A 17,607-nucleotide genomic window follows, 5' to 3' on the forward strand; every position below is an offset into this window, starting at 1 on the left:
ATACCACTTCTTTATCCAATCATCTGTTGATGGACATTTAGGCTGTTTCCATGTCTTGCCTATTGTAAATAGTGCTGCTATGAACATTGGGGTGCAGGTGTCTTTTTGAAGTAGGGTCCCTTCTGGTTATATGCCCAGGAGCGGGATTCCTGGGTCCTATGGTAAGTCTATTCCTAGTCTTTTGAGGAATCTCCATACTGTTTTCCTCAGTGGCTGCACCAAACTGCATTCCCACCAGCAGTGTAGGAGGGTTCCCTTTTCTCCACAGCCTCTCCAACATTTGTCATTTGTGGACTTTTAAATGATGGTGTGAGGTGATACCTCATCATAGTTTTGATTTGCATTTCTCTGATGATTAGTGATATTGAGCATTTTTTCATGTACCTATTGATCATTTGTCTGTCTTCCTTGGAGAATTGCTTGTTTACATCTTCTGCCCATTTTTGGATTGGGTTGTTTTTTTTTTTTTTATTAAGTCATATGAGCTGCTTATATATTCTGGAGATCAAGCCTTTGTCGGTTTCATTTGCAAAAATTTTCTCCCATTCTGTAGGTTGTCGTTTTGTTTTACTTATGGTTTCCTTTGCTGTGCAGAAGCTTGTAAGTTTCATTAGGTCCCATTTGTGTATTCTTGCTTTTATTTCTATTGCTTGGGTAGACTGTTCTAGAACATTTTTGAGATGTATGTCAGATAATGTTTTGCCTATATTTTCTTCTAGGAGGTTAATTGTATCTTGTCTTATGTTTAAGTCTTTGATCCATTTTGAGTTTATTTTTGTGTATGGTGTAAGGGAGTGTTCTAGCTTCATTGATTTACATGCTGCTGTTCAGTTTTCCCAGCACCATTTGCTGAAGAGACTCTTTATTCGATTGTATATTCTTGCCTCCTTTGTCGAAGATTAGTTGACCAAAAGTTTGTGGGTTCATTTCTGGGCTCTCTATTCTGTTCTGTTGGTCTATATGTCTGTTTTTGTACCAATACCATGCTGTCTTGATTACTGTAGCTCTGTAGTATTGTCTGAAGTCTGGGAGAGTTATTTGTCCAGCCTCTTTCTTTTTCTTCAGCAATGCTTTGGCAATTCTAGGTCTTTTGTGGTTCCATATAAATTTTATTATGATTTGTTCTAGTTCTGTGAAATATGTCCTAGGTAGTTTGACAGGGATTGCATTAAATCTGTAGATTGCCTTGGGCAGTATGACCATTTTAACAATATTGATTCTTCCAATCCAAGAGCATGGGATACCTTTCCATTTTTTTACATCTTTTTTAAATTCCTTAATTAGTGTTTTATAGTTCTCCGTGTATAAGTCTTTCACCTCCTTGGTTAGATTTATTCCTACGTATTTTATCACTTTGGGTGCTATTTTAAAGAGGATTGTCTCTTTACTTTCTCTTTCTATTGATTCATCATTAATGTAAAGAAATGCAACTGATTTTTGAATGTTAATCTTGTAACCTGCTACCTTGCTGAATTTTTTGATTATTTCTAGTAGTTTTTGTGTGGACCTTTTAGGGTTTTCTATATATAGTATCATGCAGTCTGCATATAGTGACACTTTTACCTCTTCTTTTCCAATTTGGATCCCTTTTATTTCTCTCTTGCCTGATTGCTGTGGCTAGGACTTCCAAGACTATGTTGAATAGGAGTGGTGATAGTGGGCAGGCTTGTCTTGTCCCAGATTTTAGTGGGAAGATTTTGAGTTTTTCACCGTTGAGTACTACGCTGGCTGTGGGTTTGTCACATATAGCTTTTATTATGTTGAGATATGTTCCTTCAGTACCCACTTTGGCAAGAGTTTGTACCATAAATGGGTGTTGAATTTTATCAGAAGCTTTTTCTGCATCTATTGAGATGATCATGTGGTTTTTGTCCTTTCTCTTGTTGATGTGATGTATTACATTGATTGATCTGTGTATGTTGAACCATCCTTGTGTCCCTGGGATGAACCCCACTTGATCATGACGTATAATCTTTTTTATGTGCTGTTGGATTCTATTTGCTAGTATTTTGGTAAGGATTTTTGCATCTATGTTCATCAGCGATATTGGTCTGTAACTCTCTTTTTTGGTGGTGTCTTTGCCTGGTTTTGGTATCAGGGTGATGGTGGCTTCATAGAATGAGTTTGGGAGTATTCCCTCTTTTTCAATCTTCTGGAAGTGTTTGAGAAGGCCTGGTATGAGTTCTTCTTTGTATGTTTGGTAGAATTCCCCAGTAAAGCCGTCTGGTCCTGGACTTTTATTTGTAGGGAGGTTTTTTACTGCTATTTCAATTTCATTTCTAGTGATCAGTTTGTTCAAGTGGTCAGTTTCTTTTTGATTCAGTCTTGGTGGACTGTATGTTTCCAGAAACTTGTCCATCTCCTCTAGGTTATCCATTTTGGTTCCATATAGTTTTTCATAATATTCTTGTATGATAGTCTGTATTTCTGTGTTATTTGTTGTAATTTCTCTATTTTCCTTTCTTATTTTGCTTATTTGTGCTCTCTCTTTTTTCTTCTTTGTGAGTTTGGCCAGAGGCTTGTTGATTTTATTTACTCTTTCAAAAAACCAGCTATTGGTTTGATTGATTTTTTCTATTGTTTTTTTAATCTCATTTTATTTATTTCCTCCCTGATCTTTATTATTTCCTTCCTTCTGCTGACTTTTGGGTGTTTTTGCTCTTCTTTTTCTAGTTCTTTTAGCTGATGGGTTACATTGTTTATTTGAGATTGTTCTTCTTTTTTGAGGAAGGCCTGTATTGCTATAAACTTCCCTCTTAGAAGTGCCTTTGCTGCGTCCCGTAAGTTTTGTGTGGTTGTGGTTGTGGTTTCATTTTCATTTGTCTCAAGGTATTTTTTAATTTCAACTTTGATTTCCTCATTGACCCATTGGTTTTTTAAACAACAAGCATGTTGTTTAATCTCCATGTTTTCCTTTTTTTCTCCTTTGTTTCTCTGTAGTTGATTTCTAGTTTCATGGCATCATGGTCAGTAAAGATGCTTGAGATATTTTCTATCTTCTTAAAATTGTTGAGGCTTCTTTTGTGCCCAAGTACATGATCAATCCTAGAAAATGTTCCATGTGCACTTGAAAAGAATGTATATCCTATTTTTGGGGGGGTGTAATGCTCTGAAAATATCCAATCTAATTTTTCTATTGTATTATTTAATTTCTCTGTTGCCTTATTTATTTTCTGTTTGAAAGATCTGTCTAGTGATGTTAATGTGGTGTTAAAATCTCCGACAATGTTTGTATTCCTGTCAATTTCCCCCTTTATCTCTGTTAGTAATTGTTTTATGTACTTAGGTGCTCCTATGTTGGGTGCATATATATTAATGAGTGTAATATCCTCATCTTGTATTACTCCTTTAATCATTATAAAATGTCCTTCTTTATCTTTCTTTATGGCCCTTGTTTTAAAGTCTATTTTGTCTGAAATCACTACTACTACACCTGCTTTTTTGGCTTTTCCATTTGCATGGAATATCTTTTTCCATCCTTTCATTCTCAATCTATATATGTCCTCCCTAAAGTGGGTCTCTTGTATGCAGCATATTGAAGCTTCTTGCTTTATTATCCAGTCTGCCACTCTACATCTTTTGACTGGAGCATTTAGTCCATTAACGTTTACAGTAATTAATTATAGATGAGTGTTTATTGCCACTTTGAACTTGTTTTTGCAGTTGATTTGGTATCTCCTCTTTGTTCCTTTCTTCCTTTTGTGGTTTGGTAATTTTCCTTTGTATTGTCTTGGATTTTATTTAGTTTTTGTGACACACTTGTAAGTTTTTGGCTTGTGGTTACCCTTTTTTTTGTAAGTCTATTAACCTATTACTATAACTGTTTGTACTAAACAGATAGTAATGTAATCTCAAACCCATCCTACCGAGAACAAAAAATTTAAAATAAAAAGAAAGAAAAAAACTCTATATTTTCTTGCTTCCCTCTCCCACTCTTAATGATTTAGATGTCTTCTTTTACAATTTTGTGTTTATTCTATTTGGAATTCATGGTAGTTATCACCTTTCCAGTTACGAGTGTCTCATTTTTGTAGCATCCTGCTTCTTTTCTATTTAGACTAGACCTGTCAATATTTCTTTTAGCATGGGTTTAGTGTTGCTAAACTCTTAGTTTTTGCTTGTCTGTGAAGTTCTTTATCTCTCCTTCTGTTCTAAAGGATAGCCTTGCTGGATAGAGTATCCTAGGCTGCATCTTTTTTTCATTCAGGACTTTGAATATATCTTGCCACTCCCTTCTGGCCTGTAGTGTTTGTGTAGAGAAATCAGCTGAGAGCCTTGTGGGGGTTCCCTTGTAACTCACTCTTTGTTTTTCTCTTGCTGCCTTTAGGATCCTTTATCCTTGACTCTGGCCATCTTGATTATGATGTGTCTTGGTGTGGGTCTGTTTGGGTTCTTCCTGTTTGGGACCCTCTGAGCCTCCTGTACTTGGATATCTGATTCCTTCTTTAGGTTTGGAAAGTTTTCAGTCATGTTTTCTTCAAATACCTTTTCAAATCCCCTTTGTTCATTCTTCCCCTTCTGGAACCCCTATTATGCATAGATGAGCACGCTTTATATTATCCCATAGATCCCTTATATTGTTTTCATTGTTTTTTGTTTGTTTTTCTCTCAGCTGTTCTGATTGGGTGCTTTCTGTTGTCCTGTCTTCTAGGTCACTTATTTGTTCCTCTGCATTATCTAGCCTGCTTTGTACTGCCTTTAGATCAGTTCTCATTTCAGCCAGTGAGTTTACCAATTCTACTTGGCTCTTCTTTATAGCTTCAATTTCATTTTTGTTATATTTTATATCTTTAAACACTATCTCTTTTAGTTCCTTCAGTACTTTGATCACTCCTTTTTTGAAATCTTGATATAGTAGGCCATCAATGTCTATCTCCTTGATTGTACTTTCAGGGCATTTCTCTTGCTCTCTTAATTTGGAGTGATTCCTCTGTTTCTTCATATTGCTCATATCTCTCTGGCACTGTGGCTTACGGAGTATCAGTTATCTATTGTGGTCCTTAAGGAGTTTATTTATCTATCTAAAGCCTATGCAGGAATAAAACTTAAAAAAGAGAGAGAGAGAATTTTAAAAGAAAGGAGAAAAAAAAGGTTTGAAAACAGTGCATAATCAATAATAGAAGAGCAAGTTGAAGCAGAATAGCAATTGAGTTGAGATGTCTTTTAAAAAACTTAAAAAAGGAGAAAAGATCAGAAAACAATATTTGAGATCTGTGTATAATCAATAACAGGAGATCAAAACCAAGAGAATTAAAAGTGAAATGAGGTGGATTTTTAAAAATAATAATAAAAGATTTTAAAAGAAACATTTAAAAGGGGTTAAAACTGTAAACATATACAACTGTTTAAAAAGTAAAGATTAAAAAGGTAATAGAAAATAAAAGAGATATAAAAAAGATTAAAAAAAAAAAAAAAGAGGACGTGTTATCCTGGAGACTGTGCGTTCTTAATGGTTTTATCGAGAAGTCTTTCTGTCTTTGCCCCGTTTCGCAAACTCAGCTTGCTTTTTCCAGAGGCCCTCTGTTGGCACCCTCTTCTGTGCTGCTCCCAGTGCCACTCGGCAAGAAGATCGCGCTCCCTTGCAACACTGGGTCAGGTGCTGCTCTCCTTGGAGGTGGGCAGGTGGGTCACTCCCCCTCCCGATGCTGCAGTGAGATGCTGTGCTGGGAGGGTGGCAGGTGGGTGGGTCGTGCCCCCTCCCAGCACTGGGGTCAGGTGCTGTGTTCCTGCCAGGAAGAGGAGTGGCGACCCACCCTCTCCTGGCGCCGGTCGCTCCGCTGCTCTGTGCAGCTGCGGCGCTCCACCTCAGGGTGGCAATCCAAAGGCGGGCTGGAGAAGACCGTGGGGGCGGCCCCGCCCCTGCTCCATTCCAAAACCCAGCTCCTTGTTTGTCTTGGTGGAGCGAGTTCTCTGAGGTGCCAGGGCAGAAAGATCCTATCTGCCTCGGGCTGTAAACAAGTCTCAGTCCTGCCTAGGAGGTCACAGAGCCCCCAGGTGCGGATTCAGGTCTCGGCCCCGCCCCCGCCCGAGCTCTGCGCAAAGGGAGACTCCGGCTGTGGCTGAGCCCCGCCTAACTTCTCGCGAGATGCGCCGGTAATGGCGGCGCAGGTCTGAGGAGACAAAGGCTACGGCGTCCTTCCCCCCAGGGCACACCAGTAGTGTTGGTTTGCTTTTTTTGTTTGTTTGTTTCTGTAATTTATGGAGGGCCCAGGTTGTTCTGCTCCATAACCCCTCCTAGCCACGGCGCACGGCACCCTGCAGTCCCCTGGGACCGCCTCAGTGCAGCCGCCCCAGTCCTCTGCCCAGCCTCGGCGGCCTGCCCCAGCCCCAGCCGCCGGCTGGCGTGTCGGGCTGGATGTCACAGGGACCCTTTGTGCCCATTTAACTCAGTTCTCTCAGTCAAGGGTTGCTGGGGCAGATCTGAGCTTCGGAGGCTCCCCCTCCTTCCCACTGGCCTCTCTGTTGGAGAGGGGGAGGTTCAGCAAACAAGCACCAGCCCTCCTTTGCCGCTCTCTCCCCGCGGGGCCGGTCCCGCACTGTTTTGCTTTTTCTTCTTTTTTCCTTTTCTCCTACCAGATTTTTGGCGTCTTTGTCTTTCGAAGAGGGCGATGTTCTGTCGGAGTCGGTAGGTGCTCTGGTTGGCTGAGTGGGTCCGTAGATGTGAATTTTGGTGTATTTGTGGGAGAGGGTGAGCTAGGAGCGTCCTTCTCTGCCATCTTGCTTCTCTCTCTTGAAAATAGCATTTATGTAATATGAAGATGCTAAGTATTGAATTCTGACTGAGTGCATTTGTGTTTAAAAAAAACACAATTTAAATTTGAGGTAAATTTCCCAGGCAAATAAAGAGATTCTATATGAATGACTTCTCTCCCTTTACATGGTGAAGTTCCTCACTATTTAAAGAAAGTGAGAGCAAGTTCCTAAAATTAAAACTTAATTAATTTGTCAATTGGATGTGTGATCCAATGGTGACAAAAACCCTAAGGAGCCCCCCTTGCCACATGTGTCCCTGTCTAGAGCGAATGAGGAGAGAGCGAGGCCCCTAGGCGGGCATCTCCCAGATTCCGCAGCCACTGCCTCCCTGTGTGTGTGGTCAGAGGCACTGGTCAGATGAGGACTCCTGAGCACTGACTGTGCTCAAGGGAGAGCACAGCTATGAAGAGGGCAGCAGGGTTCCCGCAAGGAAACGCTTTCTGTCCTGAAGAGAAGCCTGCTATCAGGGAACATTTACAGGACAGACAAAAGGATTCCCTGGAGCCACATCCAGCATTGAAAGGAATCTGGCGTCACCAGGTAGAGTATTCCAGGAAGGAACCTTTAAGGGATAGCTGAATGATGAGTAAGAGCAACTGCATATTGTTCCCCTTCTCTCTTGGAGGCCCCCTGGAATTAGGGTGGCTTAACACAAGAGGATGTCCTACAGGAACTCTTCACTCTGAATTTAGCAGCGCTGTTTCCTTTGCATGCGAGTCATGTAGGATTCAGCCATTCTAAGTGCAGGAAAAATGAAAGGTGACCTATTTTGGTCAGTGGTTTTATTTTATGTGTTTTTTTTTCCCTTATAGAATTGAAGGAAAATTATTATATTTATTCTACACTGCATTAAGGTCACTGCCATCCTTTTTAGTTCTTTTCAAAGTGAGGTCAACCTACTTAAGGACATCGGAGTCACGTGGTGGGGTTCGTGGAGTGCGTACTCCTGCCCCCCACCTCAGACAGAGCGAGGCAGTGATCATTTGAGAATAACGTGCAGGGAAGGCCAGGTGTCTGCAATGTTTCAAGGGCACGTGCTCACCTAGATGCTGTGTTTCAGAGCCATGAACGAATGCAGTGTCTATGTCGAGGCCAAATTTAACTCACTTTTGAATTTTAGTACAAATCATGGCTTTGCTTTTACGTTACAATTTTTCTTTTGTGTTGTTTTGTTTTACCATTTCTGGCCCAAAGTGACTCGGTTCAGGAACATTGCGAGTATTTTTATTTCTCGTGTTACAATACCTCAAAAAGACACTAGAGGGCAGCATAAGGCCGTAAAACCTGCTTATGGGAGGCGGAAGGGGGCGGGAAAAGCCTCAACAAGCTCCACTTGCGCTGAAAAAACAGACTTTCTTTGTTTTCGCCCAATTAAAATTCCACAGCTAGCCTTTAGAATAACGCGTGCTTTGGGGTGTGGCTCCGTTTCGTGATATAGACAGGGATTTCGCGTAGAAGTGTGCAAACTAGGGGCCGCTTACTCCCTTCCCCACCAGAACTCGGCTGAAGATGATCAGAAATGGGCCGGAGTCTATAATCTGTCTCTGAGAAGAGGAATTCCACGCAGGTGACCTTGTTCAGGTTGTTTTTCGTGACACTGCCGCGTTCTCAGAGGGTTGCGTGTCTCTCCCGGCTGGAACAGTTCTGCTTTCATGTTTATTTCCCAGCTGCTCGTGTTCCCTCCCCTCTGGCTGTTACGTACAAGCTGCAGCACGCCGTGGAAGGGACAGCATTAAACTCGCCCTCTGCGGTGATTTCCTAGCACAGCAGTACCTGCCTACATTGTGGCTACCTTTGAGTCCTGCCCCCTTTAGAGAAAGGGTTGGTGTAATTCCTCCTGACCTGCCTTCTCTTGTTCCTGTATTTGCCAAATGTGTTATATTTGTGAATGCATATTGGAAGGAGGAATGTGTATCGACTCCCTACTAGATACTAGATAGATTTAAATGAGGTTATTTCATGTCATCCTTGCAATTAGCCAGGGATTTGAACTGAGGTCAGTCTTGCTCATTTATTCATCTAGTTCAAGAAGAAAGAGAGGAAGGATCGTCTTTGGCCCCCATCTTCCATGGGTCCCCGTCTTTAAGGCATTACTTAAGTTTATCCTGCAAATGGAGGAAAATACACTTCCTGGGGAAAAGATGCACGGTTCCTAGGCGCACAGGATACAGTGCCCTCAGGTGGCCACTTAGCAAGACTACCTAGAAGGCTCCACCTGGGTCAGCCCAGGCAGAGCTCTGCTCTTTGTTCTCCCTCTCTCACCCCCAAGTCCTTGCCCCCGCGGGCTCTGAGCCAGCTCTCCCTCCGTCCTGCCATCTTGTCTCTCCCCTTCTTACCACCCTGTCCAGGATCTGATCGTCAGCCTTCCTCAAACCCCTTCCTTAAATCTTACCTCGAAAGCAAGCACCTGCTGTTGTTTATTCTGCTCCCAGGCCACTAAGAGTTCCCCTAGTCAGAGAGAACCCAGCCGGGGACTTCCATTCAAATAGATTCGCCTTATCAGCAGAGATCTGAAGATAAATAGTTCTTGCTTTCCCTCTTGGTCCTGTGCCAGTGTCTGCTACGCAGCTACCCGCCCTCTCCAGTCCTGGGTATACCTCCGTCCGTCATTGTGGCTACGTGACAAGTCATTGCTGTGCAACTTAAGTTTAACACACACCCGAGCTTTGTGTACTCAGCCAGGTGGCATCTGATGGCCTGCTTGCCTTGCCCAGGTAATTTACTCAAATAAGAAACTTCCAGAGAAAGGTCTGACTTTGAGCGTAGCCTTAAAGCAGGAGATGGCATTGAACAGGGAGGTGGCATTGAGCAAGTTCCTGTTGTCTGTTGGTTAGAGTCTCCTTATTAGATTTTTTTATTTGGTAAGGGAAAGAGATTTCACATTACTTCAGTTAATGGGAGATTATTTTAAGGACCTATTAGAAAGTAAGAGAGATAAGACATCCTTTCAATGAGTCCACACAGAGAATAAGAACTGTGTTCTCATAGTCACACTGGGATCTCGAGAGTAGATATGAGAGCCCCCTGCACCCCAATTCAGGGCTCCACCACCGAGCCTCTCTCTGCTGCGTCTCCTCCCACTGAGATAATTTTTCTCTCCTCTCCTTATGCTTCCTGGGCTCTCCTAGTCTTAGCTCCCTCCTCATGGCTTCTCCCTACAGCTTCTGTTCCTGTGCACATGTCCACTCCTGTCTCCTCTTTTTCACCTCACTTTCATGTGCCCCCAAAGACATGCTCTTACACGGTGAGGGGACCTGTCTAGAGCACAATGTCGTGGGCTTTTGCCCTGCTGCTTGGGGTCAGGCTCACTTCCTCAGGCCACCACACGGTGGCGGTAGACTTGTGTGCCGTAAAACGTGAACTTTGAACGTGATCCCTGGGAAGGAGGCTGTGGGCTGGCAGGCTGTCTGTAGGTTCTCAGAAGGGAGCAGGGTAAGGTGCTTATTCAGAGGGCCCTAAGTGTCATGGCAGAAGTGAAGACAGGAGACAGAAGGAGCTTTAAGCAGGAGAGTGGAGTTCATGGTGCTTTAGAATCATTCCTTTGACTTCGGTGCAGAGGAGGGGGGAGGAAAGAGACGGCTTTGGAGGCAACTGTCATAGTACAGAACAGAGACAGTCAGGCTCTGCTCACATGAAAGTAAGACTTGACATCTTTGTTATTCTGTTTCCCACACAGGAACTGAAAGACAATTAGAGGTATGAAGCTGTTGTTTCTCTCCTGACGTGTCCTTTGGATCCCCAGGCTTTACCAAATCAGTCTCAATCTAGTCTCTGTACTGTAATGCCTTTGTCAGTTTGTTTTAATCCCACTCCCGGCGAGACATCCTTCCCTTCCTGTGCCCAGGCGCCTTGGACCTGCTTGAAGGTTTTCCTTCTGCCTCTTTATAACCCTTGGACTGGCTTCCATGACTGCCGCAGAGTTCAAGTTCTTTATTCCTTACCAGCACCACTGTCTTTTTTCTTTCTTTTTTTCTTTCTTCACCCATTGTACTTGTTTTGAAATCTCTTCTACATTGGGCAGAGTTTTTCCAGGTTTAGTTTTTTTTTTCAACTCCCACCAACTCTGATGTTTGAAATTTCTCCTCCCACTGTTAGGATCTTGGGGACTTAGAGCTTGACGTGATCTTGGAGACACTTCGGTCTGACCCATTCCTTTTACAGATGAGACCCCCGTGCTCAGGAGAGACTGACCAACACAGCCAGGTAGATAGCAGTGCTCTAGGTCCAGTCTTCTAATTCCCAGCTTAACACTTTTCCCCATAAATCAGGGAAAACAAGTTTTATTGCCGAAATCAACCTCAGGAACTGCCGGTGACAGCCTGGAACCACATGCTGAAAAGCAATGCGAGGCCTTCTGTGGACTCCCTGGAGACACCAATTCATACAGTCAGCTAGAGGCACCAGTTGGAGACTGGCAACACAGGATCACCCATTAGCTGTTTATTTCTGGTGCAGCTTTAAGGAGCTCAGTCCTTCCCGTTTGCAGTTGCTTTGGGGCAGGTAAGATAGGCGCTTAAAGCTCTGATGCAGGTTCCTGCTCACCCTCGGCACTGGCTGAGCTCTGACAGCCACAGGCCTTGGCTTGTGTGCTTGGAATATCTGTGAGGAGGTCCTATCCCAGGAGAAACAGCTTCCCTCTCCTCCTGCAGTGAAACGTGGGCTCCCAGAGTTATGAATCCAGTGCTCATGTGCCTTTTGGACAGGGTGCCAGGGTCCCAAGTTCCAGTGGGACTGTGATTAGACAAGATGAGCCCGTCCAGCTGGTGCCAGTCCTCCTCCGTGGAAGGGGGAAGATTCAGACCAGGCTCCTGTAGGTCTATAAGGGACAGAGAGGCCCAGCTGACATCAAGTCATGTGACAGTTGCCCATTATAAATCATCATGTAAAAGTGAGTATTGCTGTTATTTTCAGGCAGTGGTTTCATTTAGTCAGGGTTGGGTAATAATACAACTCTAGCCGTCTCTTACTGTGACTCACAGGAAAACTAGCTTCTGCGCTTGAACCTGAACAATTCATCCTGAGCCACAGGTTGAAATGGGAATAGACTGGAAAACTGAGGTGGGCATGGTACATAGTCACTGCTACTGTGGAGATGCCTCAGAGCCAATTCTGCCATCCTCACTCATGTAGGAAAGCCCTTTTTTTTTTTTTTTTAATTGAAGTACAGTCAGTTACAATGTGTCAATTTCTGGTGTACAGCATAATGTCCCAGTCATGCATATACATACATCTATTTGTTTTCATACTCTTTTTCATTAAAGGTTATCACAAGATACTGAATATAGTTCCCTGTGCTATTCAGAAGAAATTTGTTTTTTGTCTATTTTTATATGTAAAGGTTAACATTTGCAAATCTCAAACTCCCAAATTTATCCCTTCCCATCCCCTTTCTCCTGGTAACCATAAGATTATTTACTTTGTCTGCAAGTCTGTTTCTGTTTTATAGGTGAATTCATTAGTGTTCTCTTTTTTCTTTTTTAAGATTCCACATATAAGTGATATATGATATTTTTTCTTTCTCTTTCTTGCTTACTTCACTTAGAATGGTGATCTCCAGGTCCATCCATGTTGCTGCAAATGGCATTATTTTATTCTTTTTTACGGCTGAGTAGTATTCCACTATATAAATATACCACAGCTTCTTTATCCAGTCATCTGTCAATGGACATTTAGGTTGTTTCCATGTCTTGGTGCTGCTGTGAACATTGGGGTGCAGGTGTCTTTTGGAATTAGAGCTCCTCGCAGATACATGCCCAGGAGCGGGGCTGCTGGATCATATGCTGCTCTGCTGCTGTTGGCCTGTCATTTTCATGCCCTGGAGGGGCTACTTCCAGTGTCACTCCCCAGCTGCAGTAGGTCAGTCAGGCTTCCTTGTTATTGTCACATGACTGTGGTTTTCTGTGTCTGCTCTTAAAAGGGGCTCTTTCTTGGCCTTCGCAATTAATTATTGTGGTTTTTCTTAAGAGTAATGTAAGAAGCAATAAAACGTTGTAATTAAGGGTCAGACTTTGGGGTCAGAGATGTGGGTGAAACAGCATATCTTTACCATTTATCTTCTGTGTGCCCTTTGGCAAGGTACGTCGTATTGTCTTCATCATCATCTACTTTTCACTAAGGATTAGCTAGGAGCTTGACATGTCTTAGCTCCTTTTTTTTTTTGTGACCAGCTGGTGAGGTAGCTGCACTTAAGCCCCACATTACTTAGGTAAGGCTGAAGAAGGTTAAACGTCTCACCCAAACAGTAATGCTAGTACAATTAAATAGCAATAGTAATTATTTTAACCATTTCTGAGGGCTTATCACATCCCATGCACTCTTGTAAATGTTTTACTCGTAAGTTCTCATTTAATTCTCACAGCAGTGCACAGGATCAGCCAGTGTATTCTTTGAAGCTTGTGTCTGTAAGGAGGGGGGCCTGTGAGGCTCACCTGGATATGACAGGCAGTGGCAATATTTAGGCCATTTTCCCATAACTGCCCTGGCACAGGACAGCCCAGCTGGTGTCCCCAGGCTCCCTAGAGGTTGGTTATTAACATTCCTCACCCAGGCCCTGAGAGTTCTGCCCCAGTACCCCCTCCCCACCCCGAACCCACCTCAACACACACACTGTTCAGCTCTCTCCACTGGTTCCCTCTTGGAGTTCAGGGACTGTAAAAAAGACTTCTTTAAGCACTTTAAGGTCCTGTACTAATGCCCTATGTCTATTACACAGCAATTCTGTAGCCTTCAACTACAGGAAACATGAAGCGAGTCCTCCAGGAGACCTGAGAGCCTCCTCACTCGGCTTGGGGCTAGAATGTAGTTCCCCTGTAGGGGGCAGTGCAGCAAATGTGTTGTACCATAGGACTTAGAAATACCCTTAGACACCTGTCTCTCCAGTTTTGGACCCTTTGATGAAGATGAAGATGTTCTTGATGTAACTCAGGGCTTCAAGGGCTGAGAACCAGTGTTTTACTGTCTGCTTTGTGAATTTTGTATCTCGGTATCGGCCTCAAACTCACATTGTCTTGTGTCTTTTGTGCTGGTGCTTCATTCAGGACTTCAATTTTAACGCTCTTATTTTACAAGTGTGATTTCTTAATCTTTAAAACGATTAGCTGAGTGAGATGTTAGTGCTTCCGTACTACAGATGAGAAGATGGAGACTCAGGAAGGCTAAGTGAATTGCCTGGAAAGGGAATGTAAACCCAGGTTTATAGCAGTATTTAAATACCACTGTATATATTTGCCAACATATTAGGAGGGATTCTTTCTGGATATCTAGAGTGAAAGATAGTACTTATTTTAATCTTAGGGAAAATGTCATGTAGTAGAAGAAAATAGTTCTTCCTCTGCGTAAAACTTGCTTCTTCAGACGCCTGCATTGCCACCTTGGGTAGTGCTGAAAATGTCATTTCTGGCAGTTGGAGAAGAACTGTGTATTTCTCCTTTCACTTTCCACGTGCTCTTTCCATCCCTGTGCCTTGTGTATAGAACATATACATTGTTTCTGTTTCCTTAGGCCCTGAAGTCTTCCTCAAACACTACAGCCAACAGTTTTCATTGCTGTGTGTCCTTCATAAGTATTCCGTAGGACATTTGCATTTATAGATGCTTAAAGCAGGCCCAGGCAAACACAGTGCTTGGTTGGATGATTGGAGACTGGCCTGGCAGTCAGTTATCAGCTTGTACCAGTAAGCCACTTGCTAGTCTGTTCAACTATTAAAACCCTCCATTTCCCTAGCCTTTTGGGAGAGTTCCCCATACTTTCCTGTCCCACTTTTTTGATCATTGCTGATAACTATTTGCATGTCTCCTTAAGAATAATTTAAATATTGGAAGAACAAAGTATTTGGAGACGTGCCCTAGGGAATTTTATGTACTATTCCAGTGAAATTTGATGACCTGATTGAGAATATTCCATCTTTTAAGCATAGAAGTAATTCCTTCTGTGAAAAAAAATACAGAAAAGTTCAGGTACTTAAGAGAAAAAAATAAGAGTTTTATTTGACTCTATGAAGCTCATAATATTTTAGAAGCTTTTTGTCAATGACTGTGAAGCTTTCCTTGTTTGCTTTGTATCACTTTGTCCTTTTAAGCTACTCAGAAAACACCGGGTGCATTTCCTTCTCTTCTTCTGTCTATCTGAGAGCAGGTGCTGTTTCTGACCTGCATTAAACAGACCACTGTTATGAGAAGAGCCATTCTTTTCAACTCATCCTGCATTTATTTTGAAATAGGAAAAGAAAATTTCTTTGAAATAAGAAAAGTTATTTTGAAAAGAAAGAAAGCCAAATGGATATACAGAGCTCCTCAAAAAGTCTCAGGAAAGACAACAGGTTTACATGACCAGGTCCTCTAACTGGTCCCCTGGTTATAGGTCTTTATTGATGTCCAGAATGACCATTTCTAAACCCCTCCACCTCTCCTATTCCTGTCACTGAGAAGGTTTTGAGTAAACATAGGAGGCAGCGTGGTGCAGCGGGAAAAGAGGGAGCCCGGGGCCTGGAGGCTGGGGTGCCCATGGTGTTCTCCTTGTCCTGCTGTGGGCATTGCCTTGGGCAGGTCACTTACCTTTTCAGAAGGGTTGTTGGCTCACCTGTCAGGTGGGGCTACTGACAACTTCCTGCGTAGTGCGAAGAGTTGGTATGAGAATCAAATGGAACAAGAGAGAGCAAAGCATCCTTCAACTTGCGGTCCTATGCAAGTGTGAAGGGTGACAGTACCTGTGAGACGGGCGAGCTCTGCCAGCTGCATGCAGCCCCAGAGAGGGACGCACAGTGAGTGGAAAATGAAATACAAATGGCAGCAGGATTGCCTGCTGCTACAGGATGTCTAAGGTACCTAACTGGCTGCCACCTGGATGGGGAAAAAGGAAAGATAATAAAAATATCTGAGCCCTGTTTTCACCATAAAGGTGAATTTGCCAAGCCATGAGGACAAATTTATCTTGGCGTGAATTTTTACGCCTGAACTCGCACCCCATCTGCCACAGTGTCACTGGCAGAGCGTGGTTTAAAAGAAGATGGATTACCACACACACCTCCATAGCAAATCCACTTCATTATTTCCCATTTATCATGCCCACAGCTTTCCCGTACAGTCTGTTGGCCAAATACACAAACAAAATCTGTCCTCCTGTTAAGTTTTTGCACCCTAGTTTAAAAAAAAAAATTCTCCCTCTTTGGGCAATTTTATTTCAAAAGTGTCAGCTCAAAATAGAAATTTCAGAATGGTGAAAGCATTTTCTGTCCTGTCCCTGAATATAATGTCAATATTAACTCTCAAAGGCTCACCGCAGGGAAGCACTCAGGTCTGAACCCCAGTTTTATCGGGGTCCCTCCCCACCCCCACCCCTGTTCACACACATGTATCCGGTTTGGCCTTGGATGAATGCTGGCGTCCTGCTTATCTCTCTGTGGGAGGCAATTGAAAAGTTGCTGCCGTGTCTAAAAATCAGAGTCATAAGAATTCTATCCATTTGTCAGAATTTTAATACCTAATATTTATGATGATAGATGCAGATTGATTTTGTTCTCACAAGATTACTCGGTTAGCATGCAGGTGAGCCCCCAGTTACCCGGGGAATCTGTGTTCTCTTGCTTGGACTCCTGCTGACATTTGTTACCATTGCTTTTCTCCACTGGCCAAGTTACTCCAGAAGGTTCCTGTATTGTGTAGAAGTGGAGCTGTGCAAATTGGCCACGTGCCACCTGGAGAATGCAGTGTAAATCACTGCAGATTAAGTGAAAATTATCAATGATTCGAGAGCCCCAGGCTTGGAATCAGACCCTGCCATTTTCTGGCCTTGTAGCCCTGAACCAGAGGGTCTTCATCTGTGACCCGTGTCCGTGATAACCTTTACTCCTTTTGTAGCGCGTCAGGGAAAAATCAAAAGAAACAGCATACGTGCAAGTGCTCGGGAAGGTGTGGGGCGCTTCACCAATGTCTGTTACTGTTACCACGATAAAGTCAGAGCTGGCTTTTCTGCCTTTGACCATGGCAGTGCTTTTGCTTGGATTACCAAGGACTCAAAGCAGGGAGGAAGCGCTCTCTAAGTTAGGGCTCTGTACATTTAAATGTAATTGTCTCAGTGGGATCCTTAGGAAGTTCAGTCTTTTTAGTGGAAAGAACATAGGTACTGTTGGATGTGGGATCCTGCTGTGGAATCAGGAATACCTGTGGCTGGCAAGGACTTAAGGAATAGCAGGAGACCAGAGGGACTCTAATCCCAGGAGTTCCTGAGTGGTGGCCTACAGGCTCAATGAAGGGAGACATCTGCAAACCCCGAGGGGATGCACACAGGGGTTAACAGCACTCGGCAAAGCATCAGGGGTCTGTGCATTTAGCTTGGCTTTGTTCTGTGGCCACAAACAGTAAGTGCATGTCCCTCTGCGATGACAGCAGGGTGGCAGGCGAGGAGCACCTGGAGAAGCAGTGCAAAGTGTCCATACTGTGGAGTGTGCCTGTGCGGGCCACATGAGTGAGATCATGTTTGTATGTGGGGCAACACAGAGAGTGACAGAATGGCCAGAGACAGAGGGAGAGGGCCAGGATAGGCAGAAATTTAATTTCCCACAAAAATTTTGGCGCTTATTCTAACTGCAGAAGAGACTCATGAATGGGTTCTCATTACCACATGTCGATACCCTGAACAGTTTCTGGACCTCTGACTTTGTCTACCTCTCTCTACCAATAAATTCAATACATGTCAGTTGAAATTGTCCATGAATTACTCTATCAGAATGGAGAAAATGTCAGTGTATTGAATTCTCTTAATGAGCTGGATGGCGTCAAGAAAGGGGTCAGTAGAAGAAAAGTTTCCCACGGTTAACTTCATTCATATTTCTCAGGTGGAGGGAACCAGGGGCAGACA

At 43.2% G+C, this 17,607-nt stretch overlaps 1 protein-coding gene across 21 annotated transcripts in view; it reads left to right on the forward strand.

Moving 5' to 3' along the window:
* The window catches only part of NRXN1 (neurexin 1), a 1,020,679-nt gene that overhangs the window by 495,489 nt on the left and 507,583 nt on the right, over nt 1–17,607 (forward strand). The window contains exon 1 of one of the 21 annotated variants that reach the window (XM_064494503.1): nt 8,228–8,316. The exons of the other annotated variants lie outside the window; for them this stretch is intronic. The gene's annotated coding sequence lies outside the window, so the exon portion shown is untranslated. Of the gene's footprint in view, nt 1–8,227; nt 8,317–17,607 lie in introns of those variants that run through there. 21 annotated transcript variants of the gene reach the window in all.

The sequence above is a fragment of the Camelus dromedarius genome, chromosome 15 (genome assembly GCF_036321535.1).
Source record: "Camelus dromedarius isolate mCamDro1 chromosome 15, mCamDro1.pat, whole genome shotgun sequence".
Classification (NCBI taxonomy): Eukaryota; Metazoa; Chordata; class Mammalia; order Artiodactyla; family Camelidae; genus Camelus; species Camelus dromedarius.